The sequence below is a fragment of the Sphaerodactylus townsendi genome, linkage group LG02 (genome assembly GCF_021028975.2).
Source record: "Sphaerodactylus townsendi isolate TG3544 linkage group LG02, MPM_Stown_v2.3, whole genome shotgun sequence".
Taxonomy (NCBI): Eukaryota; Metazoa; Chordata; class Lepidosauria; order Squamata; family Sphaerodactylidae; genus Sphaerodactylus; species Sphaerodactylus townsendi.
In genome coordinates, this window is record NC_059426.1 from 93,640,627 (window position 1) to 93,661,367 (window position 20,741).

General features: G+C 64.8%; 1 long non-coding RNA gene across 1 annotated transcript; it reads right to left on the reverse strand.

Moving 5' to 3' along the window:
• Positions 1-5,542: 5,542 nt before the first annotated feature.
• Positions 5,543-7,868, reverse strand: LOC125427004. Its single transcript, XR_007243620.1, has 2 exons — positions 6,238-7,868; positions 5,543-5,672 (listed from the first exon to the last, which is right to left on the reverse strand). It is a non-coding gene; the product is annotated as an uncharacterized LOC125427004 (long non-coding RNA).
• Positions 7,869-20,741: the final 12,873 nt, after the last annotated feature.

The window sequence follows — 20,741 nt, forward strand, 5'->3', positions numbered from 1 at the left end:
TACTGATTTGAGTATACTCTATACATAAGTTGTGGAATGATTTTAGCCTGATACTATTTTAGCGCTTCAGGAACATAGAAAGCCCCCTTTGAACAGAAGAATTTTCGTACTCCTCCTCCTCCTCCTTCTTCTTCTTCTTCTTGTCCTCCTCCTCCTCCTCCTCCTCCTCCTCCTCCTCCTCCTCCTTCTTCTTCTTCTTCTTCTTCTTCTTCTTCTTGTTTTGGGGATCTTTTTTATCACCTTTTTAATGTAGGGGAACAGTAATTGCCATTCCCCAATTCCTTTGGGGATTCGTCCCGTTCTGTCAATGTAGGTGAATATGTTGGCCAGAAATTGAGCCAAAATGGAGAGTCATGTATTTCAAGTCTGGCTAGATCTTTAATGATGGATGATATAAAAATGTGATATATAGATTAATTTTTCTACTGATCTGCTACCAATATTATTTCAATGTAGTCAACAAAAAAGTGAAATTAGTAAATGAGCTAACTGCTTCTGAAATCTTGTCCACAGATAAGTGAACTATCTTGGGTATGAATTACCTGGGTCTGCATTGAAAGTCGTCATGTCTCCATTATGGGACCGAGACAATGCAGCAAATTGTTATAAAAAAATTTAATGGTGTAATTAGTCTTCTAGCTTTCTTCTTCAGTACTATTTTGGCTGTGTTAAGGACCGAAACAAACTATATTCCTTATATCTGAAGAATTTCCTCTTCTAGTGACCTATATCTATAGGGTACAGATCTTTCTTAATGCATGACTTCACAGAGAAAAGCACAATAAAGATCAGTACCTCCATATCACATCCTCAATGAAATCCTTAATTTAAACCAATTATCTAAAAACTGTCATGTGGACCCATGAGAATTTTGACTCACATCTAATTCTACAATAGAAAAACTCTTAGAAAAAAATGCTTTTTCTTCAGAGATGCAGTCCATTGCCAAAAGAAAAAATGCACCAAGGGATCATTTGAGTTAAAGAAGAGAAGCAAATGCCTCATAAATCAGAATTGTTCCTTTAATTAAGAAATATTTATTTGTTTTGTTTTCTTCTAATGGCATTATGTTTTCAGAGTGTACCAAAGTTTCATGTTCTTCCAGAGCTAGCAATGATGAAGTGCTGATTACACCAAGGCTTGAATTTTATTGACTGTTATAAAAGAAAATTTCCTATGATGCTAACAATGATGCTTACACTGTATTGTTTCCATCAAAATGGCTTCATAATCTTTTGCAATGTTCCGTGAGAAGTCACTGAATGATACATGCAGCTACCACTGCAAGGACTATTAAACATCTAAGGAATATTAAACATGAATGTATTTCAGTCCCAATTAAAATCACAGTTTATGAATCTGATATAGTTTCTTAATAAGGGGGAAAGCTCATTTATTTATTTCCTTGCAACTGCTTGCTGATTAGGCAGCAAAACCTGATAAATACCTTCATGACTCCTTCTTTTAAAGGAGAACTATTAAAAGGACCCATTTATATTGTTCCTTTCAAATGGAAAAAGGGTTTATAATTTGACGATATGTGATATAAGGAACAACCAGCAAACCAGAGTTATTACTGTGTGGGATATCAGCAAAAAAAGAGAAGACTTAATATAAATTTCTGAAACGAAACATTCATAAGGCACTACACAAATCAAGGGGAAGTTAGATACTCTGGGGATGATAATTCAAAACCCTATTTTCTAACCCACAAAAGTGAGTTGTGTTGTTTACCTTTGGAGGCCAAACTCACATTGGAGGTCTGAAATTGTCGACAGTGAAATAACATATTTGCCCCAATTGTATTGCAGAGGGATATTACACTTGCTACAGTGATCTTTTTACAAATGAAAAAGGTCATCTCCCTCTCTTCAGAGGAAGCCACCTGAACTTAGGGGTGGGGGAGCTTTTTCCCAGCATGGAAATAGTGCACCTGCTGGATTTCTCCTGCTGCCGTAGCTGTTTAAACTACAGAATCATATAAAGAAAAAGAGGAAAACCTATCAAACCAGCCTCAATAGAAATCTACTTGTGCGCAGTCTGTAAATCAGGCAACCAATGAGAAACCACTCTATCATCTAACCAAAGGGCATATTTGCACTACATAATAAAACGATCTGCACTTAAGTCAATCATTCCATTCTCCTGGGAAGTCTGTGCATGTGTTGAAAGACTTCAGAAAACTTTACAATATCTGAAATTGTGTGGGCCCAGTTCACCCTACTACTTGAGCTAAGGAATCTCTACACATTGTAAAAGACTGGATATGTGCCCCATTTATGCAAACAGGCTAACATCTGATGAGAGAGCACATGCCCAAGCATCTGATGAGACAGCATAAGTTGCCCTATTCTTGCTTTTCCTCCACTGGACAAAGAGAAGACAAATCCAGGTAACTGCATGAAATAGACTTGGAGGAAAAACATCATGGTACCTGCTGTCGAATGGAGCACATGTCCATATCAGCATGATTTCTTGCATGGATGTATTTCCTCAAGCCCCATTTTCACTTTCCATTCTCTCTGTGGCAAGCGAGACCACTTGTAGCACAATCTTAGTGTTCTTCACTGCCATAGTGGAACAGATTTGCCAGTGAGCACAGCTTTGCCCTGGACCTCTACCTTCCACCCACAGACAGCCTGCCTAGTTCACCCTTTTCACTCCCTCACACTGCTTGCATGTCTTTTCCCTTAGCATTTTCCCTGTTGCCCACTCCTTCCCATTCTTGTCCTGATTGATATTATTTATTGCCTGTGATGTCCCCCCTCCTGTATATCTTTAGATCTTTTAAAAAAATTTCATATCAATATCTTGATGTAAAAATATTAACACTAGTTGATCCCTTCAACTACCCAATTTGCCCATGCACTGTCTCCTATTGTCCCTATTTCTTCTCATTGATCAACAGACTGGGACATCTCCAGCCCTGCTAATTTTTACACACAAGCAATCAGTGATGTGAAACCACACTGGGAAAAGTTCTTGGTCTTGATGCTTGGAATAATGAGGCACCCCCTAGTCTCCTCAGTGTGAGAGAAATGGATGTGCCTCACACACACACAAGCATCTGCCAACTGCCTGTGGTCTGAGAGAAAAAATTCCCTCCAAAATGTCTTGACAGTACAGCTTTGACTGAAAAACTTTTTATTGTCAAAACAAAAATTTTAGTAATGTGGAAAGGATGTTTAAGGCTTCATATTTCTCTTTCAGTTTTCCCACACATTTTTTTCTCAAAAGCTGTCTAAATAGTTTTTAGCTGCCAGGATATTTGTCTGTTAGGCATGGCAGTATCTTTGAAATAAAATAATCTGTTGTCTTTCTGTCACACAGTAAAGAAAGGAATGGCACCAGAGACTTGTAAAGTTGAAACCAGAAATCGAAATATTTTATTTACAGAAACAAGTTTTTTTTTAAAAAAACTAGCAAAGTATTAGGGAGTGTGTGCGTGTATATGTGTGTGTGTACATATAGATATAGATATAGATAAGTACAACGTACAGGAACAAGTTTAAAAAACAAAATAGCAAAGGATTAAGGAATGTGTGTATGTTATATGTCTGTGTATGTACACACACACACACACACACACACACACAGTTCTTTGGACATTAATTCTAAGACAAACGTTCCCTTAGAGTTTCTCTCACACATGGTGCTTATTAAAGCATGGCCATTCTCCTCGAGGAAGCTCCAATCCTCTCTATGTAACTCTCCTTCTCTTAGAAGCTTCACTCTGGCCACTTCTGCACATGCAGAATAATGCACTTTCAATTCACTTTCACAACTGTTTGCAAGTGGATTTGCTATTCCGCTCAGTAAAATCCAGCTGCAATGTGCATTGAACGTGGATAGAAAGTGCATTTTTCTGCATGTGCAAAAGGAACCTTAGTGAGGTTCTCCTCAGAGAAGAAAATAATCAAGCCACCAGTGTGATTAATCAGTGTTACTGTGTTATGTTTAACTTCAGGAACTCTGGTACAGATTCCTTTACTGAACTCTGCCCTTCCTGAAACTTAATTCAGAGAAGCACAACCGATTCTGAACTGGCCCTCTGCTTCCAGAGCAGAGCTACCTCAGAGCTACCATGCACTCTTGCTGTCCCAACAGAAAACTTTTTCTTTCTTTTTTTCAGAACTCCCTGTCCTCAGGCTTTATAATGCTGTGCAGCTCTCACAGCCAATCCTGTGGAGTTCTAAATTAACTTACTATAAATAGTAAGTCGTCTATGTATCTTTTATATAGACTGATTTTGTCATAGTATGGATTACTCTCACTGTTCATGATACACGTGGTCTGTTACATGTGTAGCATTGTAAGAATTTAGGCTCTGATGCTGTTTGCACTTTTCACTGGTTGAACTTTATGTATTGCACTTTATATGTGGGCTAAATGCAATTGATAAAATAGCGGTTGATGCAGCGCGCTAGTTGTTTGTGTAGTCGTGAACATTGCATTCATTGAGAAATTTATACTTTGTATATGATGGCCGCGTGGCAGGACAGTTTCTCATATAGTGAGGAAGATAGGACATGGATCCTTGGTAAAGTAAATATGGAAATACCAGCAGGGTTCAATGAGGCTGATCCAGATTGGACAGTGCTTGGTAACTTACATAAAAAACTTATAAAAACAACGCAACATGCAACCTCTCTCACGGAATACTTTAGAGCCAACAGAATTCCGAGGGGACTGAGAATGCAAAAGGGACCTACCCTATTTTTAGAATCCGACAAATTTAAAGTGAAATGGGCTAATATTTTGAACAAATGTTCAATGGATTTGATGCTCCTAATTATAGAAACAGCAGTGGAGGAGGGAGAGATACTTTAAAAAGAAGTAGAGAAAACTGGGACGTTCTTAAGGGAAAAATGTCCACCAGCCACATTCAGAACACAAGCGGAGATATTAGATAAGGAACTCAGCAGCTTTAAAGAGAAACTATTGGAATTTAAAAACCGTAAGTTCTTCAGGGATAGACGTGATTACAAGACAAACCGTATATATAAGTGGCAGTACAAAAATAATACCCGAGTGTGTAAGAGAGTATCATGGAAAGATGGATACGGATCGTCAGAGAATGAATACACTGATAGGGAGGAAAGCAGGAAGAGATATGAAGAAAGAGGACGAGAGACAGCCAGGAAAGAACTCCCCCAGAGAGATAGAGAAAGACGGAGGGAAGCACATAACAGACAACAGACGCCTTTTTTTCAAGGGTCGTGGAAAGGGAAAACAAACAGTTAGTGATAAATTTGTCTAGGAGAAACCTTTGCCCAGAGGAAGAACGCATACTGAATTTGGGGCTAGGATATGTCTTCACCCCCAAATATGATGATTACCAGACACGCATAGACATATTTAAACTGATAAGACAAATTAAGCTTAAGGCGTTTTTGGGGGAAGGATCAACTAGTGAAACATCTGAATGGAGTAAATTTAAACCCAAATCAAATTTTGTGCCAAATATTACCGAACATACCATCTCTACTTTTGAAAAGGTAATAATGCGAGATATTGAAAAATTAGAAAAAACAAGTCAGCATAGGAATATATTCTTTAATTTCAATATAAGGGAGATACAAATCTTGGACAATTTGGCTGCTGATCCAGACATTATCATTAAGCAGGCGGATAAGGGAGGAGCTACAGTCATTCTAAATCGTGAGGATTACCTAAAAGAAGTAGAGAAGCAGTTGCAGAATGAAACATATTATAAACCACTTAAGGAAGATCCTACAGAACACATTAAAACCATTATTAAAATTGTCATTCAGGAGGCTACAGAAATGGGGTGGATTGATAACAAGACAAGATTGTATTTAATGAAAACATATCCAAGAACACCTGTCTTCTACATCTTACCTAAAATTCATAAGGGGATCCGGCCCCCACCAGGACGTCCCATAGTTTCAGCCACGGACTCTGTTTTAGAGCCTCTGTCCAACTATATAGATGCCTTTTTACAGCCTATAGTGAAGAGGATGGCATCATATATAAGGGACACTGGAGATCTTATTACCAAAGTAGAAGGTATGCAATTTGAGAAAGGATCCATGCTGATAACCATGGATGTTGAATCCCCCTACACTAACATCCCACATGAGGAGATTCGTGATATTATTCTACAACTTTTGATGAAACGTGTGAATCAAATTCCCCCACCTCACTTCCTCATCAACCTGGTCGAAATAATACTAGAAAAGAACTATTTCCGCTTTAATGATGCTTACTACTTACAAATCAAAGGCTTGAGCATGGGAACAAATTTTGCTCCAAGTGCCGCCAATATTTTCATGCAATGGTTTGAGACCACTTATATCATGAACAGCGAGAGTAATCCATACTATGACAAAATCAGTTTAGATAAAAGATACATAGATTACTTACTATTTATAGTGAGACCTGATACGGAAGTAATGAAACTGATTCAATGGCTTAATGGACGACATACGTCCATTAAGTTCACAGGAACAAAGGATACATCTAATATAAACTTCCTAGATACAACTATAAATATAGACAACTCAGGGAAAATCTTCTTTAAACCCTATCATAAGCCGACTGACACCAACCATGCCCTTCATTATCAGTCATATCATCCTAGGCACTTGAGAGACAACTTACCATTTAGCCAACTTGTAAGGGCTAAGAGAAATGCCACAAAAGAACCTGCATTCTTTTTGGAAGCTAATAGTATATTATCTGATTATCAGGAGAGAGGATATCCTATACCCGTGTTAAGATCAGCTTGGGAACGCATTCAATCGATTCCCCGTGACAAATTACTACAACCCAGACAAAAAACAAAAAAGACAGATGGTATAAATTGGGCAATGAATTTCATCCCCTTAGCACAAGACATCAAAAATGTCATACTTAAACACTGGCATTTGGTATCGGATATCCCAGGATGTGGAAATATGCCCAGAATTGGATTTAGAAAGACACAAAGCTTAAGACAGAAAATAATTAGATCAGACTTTAGGGCACCTAAAAGGTATTCCCCACCCACTGTAGGACACCACAGATGTGGCCACTGTGCAGTTTGCAATTTATCTCAGAATACAAAAATATTTGAAGATCGGAACACCAACTATAAGTGGCACCTGAAGCATTTCTCCAACTGCCAAACCACCAATTGTGTGTACCTTATACAATGTAAATGTGGTCTATATTATATCGGAATGACGATGAGAAACCTCAAAATCAGAATAACGGAGCACAAATCAAACATAAGATTAGCCAAAATGCAAGAACCTTTAGTGCAACATTTCCTAGAAGTAGGACATAAAGAAACGGACTTTACTTTTCTTGTATTATACCATTGCGATGTCCCCAGATATGAAAATATTGACATAAGGAAACATCTTTTACAGTGGGAATCCAAGTGGATATATAGACTGAAATCACACACAGCCAAGGGCCTTAATAGAGAGATTGACTTTACATGTTATCGGTGAACCGTAAAATGAGACATATCCCTTTAAGAGACAGTGAATTAGAATCAGCTGAGAAGTGGAAGTGCAGAAAGCATTTAATAATGAGGTTTGAAGTAAGCCCTATTAGAAGGGAAGCTGAATGGATGTGAATAAGTCACCTTGAACGATTGTAAGTGAGAAATTTAAAAATGTTTTTTAAAAAACTATTTAAAATTATTTATAAAAAACTTTATTGTGATCTTGTGTATTAACAATGTATAAAAAGTACAAAAAGGTTTTAAAATAATTTATTAATAATGTATTTATATAAATATTGCACAGATCTCGATTTAAACTGGAGAATCAATTATAATCTGAAGAAGAATTTATCGAAAACGGTTACAATAGCGCAACTCGTTTATTTTTGGACATTGAATTGACAGACTTGGCTCAGACCGGTCCGCATTGCCGCCCAGGCATAATTTGATTGACTGGAATGCAGTACATGCAGTCATTTATAAGCGACTAACTATCTACAAAGAAGAGGTCCCATCCTAATATTTGTACGGACAAAGTTATAGGACCGAGTAAAGAAGAAGACATCATTGAGTCACTTTGTACATATTGTATGGTGATGTTACATGTGTAGCATTGTAAGAGTTTAGGCTCTGATGCTGTTTGCACTTTTCACAGGTTGCACTTTATGTATTAATACGCACTTTATATATGGGGCTAAATCGCTTATTGTTAGAAAATAGCGGCTGATGCAGCTATTAGTTGTTTATTAATAATGATGATGAACGTTGCATTCATTGAGTTCTAAATTAACCCTTTGGGCTCTAAAAATTCCATTGACTGTATAAGCCTAAATGCTTGTATATGGTACAGTTGGCGCTTACAGCACATCAGGAGAGGGACAATCAGGAACCAGGGGAGCTTAGCAAAAGGCAGTTCATGTTCTTTTGCAGTTTGTGCACCACCATTACTCCCCAATCACTTCATGCCATAGAGGATCATCAGTGATTGGGCAAAGTGTGCAGATTAAAAACAAATACATAGTGCACTGGCCCTAATCTAAATGATCTCCCTGCAGCTTTTAGCCTTCAATAAAATCCCACAGGGGGTTGTCATTACAGGTCTCCCAGGTCAGATTATGTTGGGTCCTTTAAAAAGTGGCAATTCTTTATTTCTTTATGTGTATACCAGACTTCCCACAACAGACAGCTTATCAAGTAGGTGGGGCTGAGAGAGTAAATGTTTTCCAGTGTTTGGAAGGCTGGTAAAGGGTTACCTGTGTAGTGCAGTTTTTCAGTGGTCACCCTACTGTTAATTGTCGGTGCATAAGACTAACACCAGGCATTTATAAACCATTACATAAGTAAGTGAACTATGAAATGTTATTTCATCCCACATCTTTCATAGGATCAATTCATGAGTGTTCTTTGATTCAGCCCTTGCTTTTATTTATTTCCAACATGTCCTTTGAATGTCTTTCCAAAGTCAGCATATCGCTTCTCAGAAGATGGACATCATCCAGCAAATTTGGGGCACGACAGGTCTCCTGTGCATTCTGAACTCTTCCAGAAATCAGTGATACCAAAAAAGTATTTAATGATAGCTATATCACCCAGTATGTTTGCCTACCATATTCAGAACAGTTTCTACATAAACTTCAAGCAAATCACTACAGGTTACATTTAAATCTTTAATGAAAATCCTGATGCACAGAACAGAATTAATTACAATGTCAGATAGAACATAAAACATCACTTTTGTCAATTTATGTCTTCAAACTTCTTTTTCATGACAAAGCTATACAGATGCCATTTGCTCCTTTACTTACTGACCTTTGTCAATCTTTGTATCTTCTTTAAAGTTTTGATACAAAGGGACAGCATGAGAGCACCAGCAGAGAGAATATGTTTTATTAAAATAAGAAATCTGTGTTGTCTCATTCTATATTCTTCACCAAACAGCATGTGACTCCACAGGAAAGGAAAAGGCTTATTGTTCTGAATTTTACCGTGCTGCCCCAAGGCAAAGAACATCATTCAAGAACTTCTTTAAGGATCTTTGCAAGCAAATGTAATTATAATCCAGATAGCTTTTTGAATCTGACTTTTGTGCTGCTGTTCACAATGACATTTTCTGTTGTAAAAAGGCAATGTCTAATTTTGTATTTACACATTTTAAATAAAACAACTCCTTCTGTCTGGGCACACAGCCTCTGCAGGCGGTTTCTTTAATATAGAACTATTTAAGGACCCCCAAGAGAGACTATCTTTAATTTACTTTCACCTTGAATTGCCTCATTTGGAATAGTAACATTGATTGCAGCCATGCATCAAAACATAGCACTGGACAGGTCATTGGCTCAAATTCCCAGAAGTCAGGCTTCCCATCCCTTTTGTCTTCCCACCTAAACTATTAGCTGCTTGTTCTACAACAGCTGAAGACATGATAAGAGGTATGCAGAAAGCAGCAGCAGCTTTACTTCCTTTTCCTTCATAGTGGCACTGCAATGCAGGCAAAGGTCCTAATTTCATGAACAACTTACGTGGGGACAAGTCCCTTTAAACTCAGTGCAACTTACATAACACCTTAGGAATTGGCTATAGCTTTCATGGGAAGGGAAAATGTCAGGGAAATGGCAGATGATGGGCAGAAGTATGCACTCCTGTGAGGAATCTCCATTGCTAGCCATCAGTTAGTCTGTTCCAGGTACTTATCAAACACCATATCTGAGCACCCCTGTCTTCTTGTCTGACCCTTCCTTTGATTTCTTCTAATTCTTGCTTTTTGTATTGTCTTTGCCCTCCTTGTTTTCTCTCACACACCCCATTAGAGTGACTCTCTCACCTCATTAAAAGTCAAAAACCACAGTTCTCTGATGCAGCACTCCATAACTTCCTAGCTACTGTCCCATTACAGCTCTGTTTTGGTCTGTGCTCACATATTTGTTAAGTACCATCAAATCACTTCTGACGTATAGTGACCCAGTGAATTAATGATCTCCAAAATGTCTTAGTATTATCAGTTTTGTTCAGGTCTTGCAAACTTAAAGTCATAGTTTCCTTGACTGAATAAAGTCGTCTCATGTTGGATCTTCCTTTTTTCTTGTTGCCTTTACTCAGTTGCCTTCAACTGTTCCTAGTTTTATTATCTTTACCAGTGACTCTTGTCCATAATGTGTCCAAAGTACAGTGGTTTCAATTATTTTAACTTCTATACAAAGTTCAACCTTGATTTGATCTAGAACCTCCTTACATGTCCTTTTGATGGTCTACACCAGGGGTAGGGAACCTGTGGCTCTCCAGATGTTCAGGAACTACAATTCCCATCAGCCAAGTGGGGGTGGGGGTGGGGGGGGGTGGGGGGGGGGGGGGGTGGGGGGGGGGGGGGGTGGGGGGGGGGGGGGGTGGGGGGGGGGGGGGGTGGGGGGGGGGGGGGGTGGGGGGGGGGGGGGGTGGGGGGGGGGGGGGGTGGGGGGGGGGGGGGGTGGGGGGGGGGGGGGGTGGGGGGGGGGGGGGGTGGGGGGGGGGGGGGGTGGGGGGGGGGGGGGGTGGGGGGGGGGGGGGGTGGGGGGGGGGGGGGGTGGGGGGGGGGGGGGGTGGGGGGGGGGGGGGGTGGGGGGGGGGGGGGGTGGGGGGGGGGGGGGGTGGGGGGGGGGGGGGGTGGGGGGGGGGGGGGGTGGGGGGGGGGGGGGGTGGGGGGGGGGGGGGGTGGGGGGGGGGGGGGGTGGGGGGGGGGGGGGGTGGGGGGGGGGGGGGGTGGGGGGGGGGGGGGGTGGGGGGGGGGGGGGGTGGGGGGGGGGGGGGGTGGGGGGGGGGGGGGGTGGGGGGGGGGGGGGGTGGGGGGGGGGGGGGGTGGGGGGGGGGGGGGGTGGGGGGGGGGGGGGGTGGGGGGGGGGGGGGGTGGGGGGGGGGGGGGGTGGGGGGGGGGGGGGGTGGGGGGGGGGGGGGGTGGGGGGGGGGGGGGGTGGGGGGGGGGGGGGGTGGGGGGGGGGGGGGGTGGGGGGGGGGGGGGGTGGGGGGGGGGGGGGGTGGGGGGGGGGGGGGGTGGGGGGGGGGGGGGGTGGGGGGGGGGGGGGGTGGGGGGGGGGGGGGGTGGGGGGGGGGGGGGGTGGGGGGGGGGGGGGGTGGGGGGGGGGGGGGGTGGGGGGGGGGGGGGGTGGGGGGGGGGGGGGGTGGGGGGGGGGGGGGGTGGGGGGGGGGGGGGGTGGGGGGGGGGGGGGGTGGGGGGGGGGGGGGGTGGGGGGGGGGGGGGGTGGGGGGGGGGGGGGGTGGGGGGGGGGGGGGGTGGGGGGGGGGGGGGGTGGGGGGGGGGGGGGGTGGGGGGGGGGGGGGGTGGGGGGGGGGGGGGGTGGGGGGGGGGGGGGGTGGGGGGGGGGGGGGGTGGGGGGGGGGGGGGGTGGGGGGGGGGGGGGGTGGGGGGGGGGGGGGGTGGGGGGGGGGGGGGGTGGGGGGGGGGGGGGGTGGGGGGGGGGGGGGGTGGGGGGGGGGGGGGGTGGGGGGGGGGGGGGGTGGGGGGGGGGGGGGGTGGGGGGGGGGGGGGGTGGGGGGGGGGGGGGGTGGGGGGGGGGGGGGGTGGGGGGGGGGGGGGGTGGGGGGGGGGGGGGGTGGGGGGGGGGGGGGGTGGGGGGGGGGGGGGGTGGGGGGGGGGGGGGGTGGGGGGGGGGGGGGGTGGGGGGGGGGGGGGGTGGGGGGGGGGGGGGGTGGGGGGGGGGGGGGGTGGGGGGGGGGGGGGGTGGGGGGGGGGGGGGGTGGGGGGGGGGGGGGGTGGGGGGGGGGGGGGGTGGGGGGGGGGGGGGGTGGGGGGGGGGGGGGGTGGGGGGGGGGGGGGGTGGGGGGGGGGGGGGGTGGGGGGGGGGGGGGGTGGGGGGGGGGGGGGGTGGGGGGGGGGGGGGGTGGGGGGGGGGGGGGGTGGGGGGGGGGGGGGGTGGGGGGGGGGGGGGGTGGGGGGGGGGGGGGGTGGGGGGGGGGGGGGGTGGGGGGGGGGGGGGGTGGGGGGGGGGGGGGGTGGGGGGGGGGGGGGGTGGGGGGGGGGGGGGGTGGGGGGGGGGGGGGGTGGGGGGGGGGGGGGGTGGGGGGGGGGGGGGGTGGGGGGGGGGGGGGGTGGGGGGGGGGGGGGGTGGGGGGGGGGGGGGGTGGGGGGGGGGGGGGGTGGGGGGGGGGGGGGGTGGGGGGGGGGGGGGGTGGGGGGGGGGGGGGGTGGGGGGGGGGGGGGGTGGGGGGGGGGGGGGGTGGGGGGGGGGGGGGGTGGGGGGGGGGGGGGGTGGGGGGGGGGGGGGGTGGGGGGGGGGGGGGGTGGGGGGGGGGGGGGGTGGGGGGGGGGGGGGGTGGGGGGGGGGGGGGGTGGGGGGGGGGGGGGGTGGGGGGGGGGGGGGGTGGGGGGGGGGGGGGGTGGGGGGGGGGGGGGGTGGGGGGGGGGGGGGGTGGGGGGGGGGGGGGGTGGGGGGGGGGGGGGGTGGGGGGGGGGGGGGGTGGGGGGGGGGGGGGGTGGGGGGGGGGGGGGGTGGGGGGGGGGGGGGGTGGGGGGGGGGGGGGGTGGGGGGGGGGGGGGGTGGGGGGGGGGGGGGGTGGGGGGGGGGGGGGGTGGGGGGGGGGGGGGGTGGGGGGGGGGGGGGGTGGGGGGGGGGGGGGGTGGGGGGGGGGGGGGGTGGGGGGGGGGGGGGGTGGGGGGGGGGGGGGGTGGGGGGGGGGGGGGGTGGGGGGGGGGGGGGGTGGGGGGGGGGGGGGGTGGGGGGGGGGGGGGGTGGGGGGGGGGGGGGGTGGGGGGGGGGGGGGGTGGGGGGGGGGGGGGGTGGGGGGGGGGGGGGGTGGGGGGGGGGGGGGGTGGGGGGGGGGGGGGGTGGGGGGGGGGGGGGGTGGGGGGGGGGGGGGGTGGGGGGGGGGGGGGGTGGGGGGGGGGGGGGGTGGGGGGGGGGGGGGGTGGGGGGGGGGGGGGGTGGGGGGGGGGGGGGGTGGGGGGGGGGGGGGGTGGGGGGGGGGGGGGGTGGGGGGGGGGGGGGGTGGGGGGGGGGGGGGGTGGGGGGGGGGGGGGGTGGGGGGGGGGGGGGGTGGGGGGGGGGGGGGGTGGGGGGGGGGGGGGGTGGGGGGGGGGGGGGGTGGGGGGGGGGGGGGGTGGGGGGGGGGGGGGGTGGGGGGGGGGGGGGGTGGGGGGGGGGGGGGGTGGGGGGGGGGGGGGGTGGGGGGGGGGGGGGGTGGGGGGGGGGGGGGGTGGGGGGGGGGGGGGGTGGGGGGGGGGGGGGGTGGGGGGGGGGGGGGGTGGGGGGGGGGGGGGGTGGGGGGGGGGGGGGGTGGGGGGGGGGGGGGGTGGGGGGGGGGGGGGGTGGGGGGGGGGGGGGGTGGGGGGGGGGGGGGGTGGGGGGGGGGGGGGGTGGGGGGGGGGGGGGGTGGGGGGGGGGGGGGGTGGGGGGGGGGGGGGGTGGGGGGGGGGGGGGGTGGGGGGGGGGGGGGGTGGGGGGGGGGGGGGGTGGGGGGGGGGGGGGGTGGGGGGGGGGGGGGGTGGGGGGGGGGGGGGGTGGGGGGGGGGGGGGGTGGGGGGGGGGGGGGGTGGGGGGGGGGGGGGGTGGGGGGGGGGGGGGGTGGGGGGGGGGGGGGGTGGGGGGGGGGGGGGGTGGGGGGGGGGGGGGGTGGGGGGGGGGGGGGGTGGGGGGGGGGGGGGGTGGGGGGGGGGGGGGGTGGGGGGGGGGGGGGGTGGGGGGGGGGGGGGGTGGGGGGGGGGGGGGGTGGGGGGGGGGGGGGGTGGGGGGGGGGGGGGGTGGGGGGGGGGGGGGGTGGGGGGGGGGGGGGGTGGGGGGGGGGGGGGGTGGGGGGGGGGGGGGGTGGGGGGGGGGGGGGGTGGGGGGGGGGGGGGGTGGGGGGGGGGGGGGGTGGGGGGGGGGGGGGGTGGGGGGGGGGGGGGGTGGGGGGGGGGGGGGGTGGGGGGGGGGGGGGGTGGGGGGGGGGGGGGGTGGGGGGGGGGGGGGGTGGGGGGGGGGGGGGGTGGGGGGGGGGGGGGGTGGGGGGGGGGGGGGGTGGGGGGGGGGGGGGGTGGGGGGGGGGGGGGGTGGGGGGGGGGGGGGGTGGGGGGGGGGGGGGGTGGGGGGGGGGGGGGGTGGGGGGGGGGGGGGGTGGGGGGGGGGGGGGGTGGGGGGGGGGGGGGGTGGGGGGGGGGGGGGGTGGGGGGGGGGGGGGGTGGGGGGGGGGGGGGGTGGGGGGGGGGGGGGGTGGGGGGGGGGGGGGGTGGGGGGGGGGGGGGGTGGGGGGGGGGGGGGGTGGGGGGGGGGGGGGGTGGGGGGGGGGGGGGGTGGGGGGGGGGGGGGGTGGGGGGGGGGGGGGGTGGGGGGGGGGGGGGGTGGGGGGGGGGGGGGGTGGGGGGGGGGGGGGGTGGGGGGGGGGGGGGGTGGGGGGGGGGGGGGGTGGGGGGGGGGGGGGGTGGGGGGGGGGGGGGGTGGGGGGGGGGGGGGGTGGGGGGGGGGGGGGGTGGGGGGGGGGGGGGGTGGGGGGGGGGGGGGGTGGGGGGGGGGGGGGGTGGGGGGGGGGGGGGGTGGGGGGGGGGGGGGGTGGGGGGGGGGGGGGGTGGGGGGGGGGGGGGGTGGGGGGGGGGGGGGGTGGGGGGGGGGGGGGGTGGGGGGGGGGGGGGGTGGGGGGGGGGGGGGGTGGGGGGGGGGGGGGGTGGGGGGGGGGGGGGGTGGGGGGGGGGGGGGGTGGGGGGGGGGGGGGGTGGGGGGGGGGGGGGGTGGGGGGGGGGGGGGGTGGGGGGGGGGGGGGGTGGGGGGGGGGGGGGGTGGGGGGGGGGGGGGGTGGGGGGGGGGGGGGGTGGGGGGGGGGGGGGGTGGGGGGGGGGGGGGGTGGGGGGGGGGGGGGGTGGGGGGGGGGGGGGGTGGGGGGGGGGGGGGGTGGGGGGGGGGGGGGGTGGGGGGGGGGGGGGGTGGGGGGGGGGGGGGGTGGGGGGGGGGGGGGGTGGGGGGGGGGGGGGGTGGGGGGGGGGGGGGGTGGGGGGGGGGGGGGGTGGGGGGGGGGGGGGGTGGGGGGGGGGGGGGGTGGGGGGGGGGGGGGGTGGGGGGGGGGGGGGGTGGGGGGGGGGGGGGGTGGGGGGGGGGGGGGGTGGGGGGGGGGGGGGGTGGGGGGGGGGGGGGGTGGGGGGGGGGGGGGGTGGGGGGGGGGGGGGGTGGGGGGGGGGGGGGGTGGGGGGGGGGGGGGGTGGGGGGGGGGGGGGGTGGGGGGGGGGGGGGGTGGGGGGGGGGGGGGGTGGGGGGGGGGGGGGGTGGGGGGGGGGGGGGGTGGGGGGGGGGGGGGGTGGGGGGGGGGGGGGGTGGGGGGGGGGGGGGGTGGGGGGGGGGGGGGGTGGGGGGGGGGGGGGGTGGGGGGGGGGGGGGGTGGGGGGGGGGGGGGGTGGGGGGGGGGGGGGGTGGGGGGGGGGGGGGGTGGGGGGGGGGGGGGGTGGGGGGGGGGGGGGGTGGGGGGGGGGGGGGGTGGGGGGGGGGGGGGGTGGGGGGGGGGGGGGGTGGGGGGGGGGGGGGGTGGGGGGGGGGGGGGGTGGGGGGGGGGGGGGGTGGGGGGGGGGGGGGGTGGGGGGGGGGGGGGGTGGGGGGGGGGGGGGGTGGGGGGGGGGGGGGGTGGGGGGGGGGGGGGGTGGGGGGGGGGGGGGGTGGGGGGGGGGGGGGGTGGGGGGGGGGGGGGGTGGGGGGGGGGGGGGGTGGGGGGGGGGGGGGGTGGGGGGGGGGGGGGGTGGGGGGGGGGGGGGGTGGGGGGGGGGGGGGGTGGGGGGGGGGGGGGGTGGGGGGGGGGGGGGGTGGGGGGGGGGGGGGGTGGGGGGGGGGGGGGGTGGGGGGGGGGGGGGGTGGGGGGGGGGGGGGGTGGGGGGGGGGGGGGGTGGGGGGGGGGGGGGGTGGGGGGGGGGGGGGGTGGGGGGGGGGGGGGGTGGGGGGGGGGGGGGGTGGGGGGGGGGGGGGGTGGGGGGGGGGGGGGGTGGGGGGGGGGGGGGGTGGGGGGGGGGGGGGGTGGGGGGGGGGGGGGGTGGGGGGGGGGGGGGGTGGGGGGGGGGGGGGGTGGGGGGGGGGGGGGGTGGGGGGGGGGGGGGGTGGGGGGGGGGGGGGGTGGGGGGGGGGGGGGGTGGGGGGGGGGGGGGGTGGGGGGGGGGGGGGGTGGGGGGGGGGGGGGGTGGGGGGGGGGGGGGGTGGGGGGGGGGGGGGGTGGGGGGGGGGGGGGGTGGGGGGGGGGGGGGGTGGGGGGGGGGGGGGGTGGGGGGGGGGGGGGGTGGGGGGGGGGGGGGGTGGGGGGGGGGGGGGGTGGGGGGGGGGGGGGGTGGGGGGGGGGGGGGGTGGGGGGGGGGGGGGGTGGGGGGGGGGGGGGGTGGGGGGGGGGGGGGGTGGGGGGGGGGGGGGGTGGGGGGGGGGGGGGGTGGGGGGGGGGGGGGGTGGGGGGGGGGGGGGGTGGGGGGGGGGGGGGGTGGGGGGGGGGGGGGGTGGGGGGGGGGGGGGGTGGGGGGGGGGGGGGGTGGGGGGGGGGGGGGGTGGGGGGGGGGGGGGGTGGGGGGGGGGGGGGGTGGGGGGGGGGGGGGGTGGGGGGGGGGGGGGGTGGGGGGGGGGGGGGGTGGGGGGGGGGGGGGGTGGGGGGGGGGGGGGGTGGGGGGGGGGGGGGGTGGGGGGGGGGGGGGGTGGGGGGGGGGGGGGGTGGGGGGGGGGGGGGGTGGGGGGGGGGGGGGGTGGGGGGGGGGGGGGGTGGGGGGGGGGGGGGGTGGGGGGGGGGGGGGGTGGGGGGGGGGGGGGGTGGGGGGGGGGGGGGGTGGGGGGGGGGGGGGGTGGGGGGGGGGGGGGGTGGGGGGGGGGGGGGGTGGGGGGGGGGGGGGGTGGGGGGGGGGGGGGGTGGGGGGGGGGGGGGGTGGGGGGGGGGGGGGGTGGGGGGGGGGGGGGGTGGGGGGGGGGGGGGGTGGGGGGGGGGGGGGGTGGGGGGGGGGGGGGGTGGGGGGGGGGGGGGGTGGGGGGGGGGGGGGGTGGGGGGGGGGGGGGGTGGGGGGGGGGGGGGGTGGGGGGGGGGGGGGGTGGGGGGGGGGGGGGGTGGGGGGGGGGGGGGGTGGGGGGGGGGGGGGGTGGGGGGGGGGGGGGGTGGGGGGGGGGGGGGGTGGGGGGGGGGGGGGGTGGGGGGGGGGGGGGGTGGGGGGGGGGGGGGGTGGGGGGGGGGGGGGGTGGGGGGGGGGGGGGGTGGGGGGGGGGGGGGGTGGGGGGGGGGGGGGGTGGGGGGGGGGGGGGGTGGGGGGGGGGGGGGGTGGGGGGGGGGGGGGGTGGGGGGGGGGGGGGGTGGGGGGGGGGGGGGGTGGGGGGGGGGGGGGGTGGGGGGGGGGGGGGGTGGGGGGGGGGGGGGGTGGGGGGGGGGGGGGGTGGGGGGGGGGGGGGGTGGGGGGGGGGGGGGGTGGGGGGGGGGGGGGGTGGGGGGGGGGGGGGGTGGGGGGGGGGGGGGGTGGGGGGGGGGGGGGGTGGGGGGGGGGGGGGGTGGGGGGGGGGGGGGGTGGGGGGGGGGGGGGGTGGGGGGGGGGGGGGGTGGGGGGGGGGGGGGGTGGGGGGGGGGGGGGGTGGGGGGGGGGGGGGGTGGGGGGGGGGGGGGGTGGGGGGGGGGGGGGGTGGGGGGGGGGGGGGGTGGGGGGGGGGGGGGGTGGGGGGGGGGGGGGGTGGGGGGGGGGGGGGGTGGGGGGGGGGGGGGGTGGGGGGGGGGGGGGGTGGGGGGGGGGGGGGGTGGGGGGGGGGGGGGGTGGGGGGGGGGGGGGGTGGGGGGGGGGGGGGGTGGGGGGGGGGGGGGGTGGGGGGGGGGGGGGGTGGGGGGGGGGGGGGGTGGGGGGGGGGGGGGGTGGGGGGGGGGGGGGGTGGGGGGGGGGGGGGGTGGGGGGGGGGGGGGGTGGGGGGGGGGGGGGGTGGGGGGGGGGGGGGGTGGGGGGGGGGGGGGGTGGGGGGGGGGGGGGGTGGGGGGGGGGGGGGGTGGGGGGGGGGGGGGGTGGGGGGGGGGGGGGGTGGGGGGGGGGGGGGGTGGGGGGGGGGGGGGGTGGGGGGGGGGGGGGGTGGGGGGGGGGGGGGGTGGGGGGGGGGGGGGGTGGGGGGGGGGGGGGGTGGGGGGGGGGGGGGGTGGGGGGGGGGGGGGGTGGGGGGGGGGGGGGGTGGGGGGGGGGGGGGGTGGGGGGGGGGGGGGGTGGGGGGGGGGGGGGGTGGGGGGGGGGGGGGGTGGGGGGGGGGGGGGGTGGGGGGGGGGGGGGGTGGGGGGGGGGGGGGGTGGGGGGGGGGGGGGGTGGGGGGGGGGGGGGGTGGGGGGGGGGGGGGGTGGGGGGGGGGGGGGGTGGGGGGGGGGGGGGGTGGGGGGGGGGGGGGGTGGGGGGGGGGGGGGGTGGGGGGGGGGGGGGGTGGGGGGGGGGGGGGGTGGGGGGGGGGGGGGGTGGGGGGGGGGGGGGGTGGGGGGGGGGGGGGGTGGGGGGGGGGGGGGGTGGGGGGGGGGGGGGGTGGGGGGGGGGGGGGGTGGGGGGGGGGGGGGGTGGGGGGGGGGGGGGGTGGGGGGGGGGGGGGGTGGGGGGGGGGGGGGGTGGGGGGGGGGGGGGGTGGGGGGGGGGGGGGGTGGGGGGGGGGGGGGGTGGGGGGGGGGGGGGGTGGGGGGGGGGGGGGGTGGGGGGGGGGGGGGGTGGGGGGGGGGGGGGGTGGGGGGGGGGGGGGGTGGGGGGGGGGGGGGGTGGGGGGGGGGGGGGGTGGGGGGGGGGGGGGGTGGGGGGGGGGGGGGGTGGGGGGGGGGGGGGGTGGGGGGGGGGGGGGGTGGGGGGGGGGGGGGGTGGGGGGGGGGGGGGGTGGGGGGGGGGGGGGGTGGGGGGGGGGGGGGGTGGGGGGGGGGGGGGGTGGGGGGGGGGGGGGGTGGGGGGGGGGGGGGGTGGGGGGGGGGGGGGGTGGGGGGGGGGGGGGGTGGGGGGGGGGGGGGGTGGGGGGGGGGGGGGGTGGGGGGGGGGGGGGGTGGGGGGGGGGGGGGGTGGGGGGGGGGGGGGGTGGGGGGGGGGGGGGGTGGGGGGGGGGGGGGGTGGGGGGGGGGGGGGGTGGGGGGGGGGGGGGGTGGGGGGGGGGGGGGGTGGGGGGGGGGGGGGGTGGGGGGGGGGGGGGGTGGGGGGGGGGGGGGGTGGGGGGGGGGGGGGGTGGGGGGGGGGGGGGGTGGGGGGGGGGGGGGGTGGGGGGGGGGGGGGGTGGGGGGGGGGGGGGGTGGGGGGGGGGGGGGGTGGGGGGGGGGGGGGGTGGGGGGGGGGGGGGGTGGGGGGGGGGGGGGGTGGGGGGGGGGGGGGGTGGGGGGGGGGGGGGGTGGGGGGGGGGGGGGGTGGGGGGGGGGGGGGGTGGGGGGGGGGGGGGGTGGGGGGGGGGGGGGGTGGGGGGGGGGGGGGGTGGGGGGGGGGGGGGGTGGGGGGGGGGGGGGGTGGGGGGGGGGGGGGGTGGGGGGGGGGGGGGGTGGGGGGGGGGGGGGGTGGGGGGGGGGGGGGGTGGGGGGGGGGGGGGGTGGGGGGGGGGGGGGGTGGGGGGGGGGGGGGGTGGGGGGGGGGGGGGGTGGGGGGGGGGGGGGGTGGGGGGGGGGGGGGGTGGGGGGGGGGGGGGGTGGGGGGGGGGGGGGGTGGGGGGGGGGGGGGGTGGGGGGGGGGGGGGGTGGGGGGGGGGGGGGGTGGGGGGGGGGGGGGGTGGGGGGGGGGGGGGGTGGGGGGGGGGGGGGGTGGGGGGGGGGGGGGGTGGGGGGGGGGGGGGGTGGGGGGGGGGGGGGGTGGGGGGGGGGGGGGGTGGGGGGGGGGGGGGGTGGGGGGGGGGGGGGGTGGGGGGGGGGGGGGGTGGGGGGGGGGGGGGGTGGGGGGGGGGGGGGGTGGGGGGGGGGGGGGGTGGGGGGGGGGGGGGGTGGGGGGGGGGGGGGGTGGGGGGGGGGGGGGGTGGGGGGGGGGGGGGGTGGGGGGGGGGGGGGGTGGGGGGGGGGGGGGGTGGGGGGGGGGGGGGGTGGGGGGGGGGGGGGGTGGGGGGGGGGGGGGGTGGGGGGGGGGGGGGGTGGGGGGGGGGGGGGGTGGGGGGGGGGGGGGGTGGGGGGGGGGGGGGGTGGGGGGGGGGGGGGGTGGGGGGGGGGGGGGGTGGGGGGGGGGGGGGGTGGGGGGGGGGGGGGGTGGGGGGGGGGGGGGGTGGGGGGGGGGGGGGGTGGGGGGGGGGGGGGGTGGGGGGGGGGGGGGGTGGGGGGGGGGGGGGGTGGGGGGGGGGGGGGGTGGGGGGGGGGGGGGGTGGGGGGGGGGGGGGGTGGGGGGGGGGGGGGGTGGGGGGGGGGGGGGGTGGGGGGGGGGGGGGGTGGGGGGGGGGGGGGG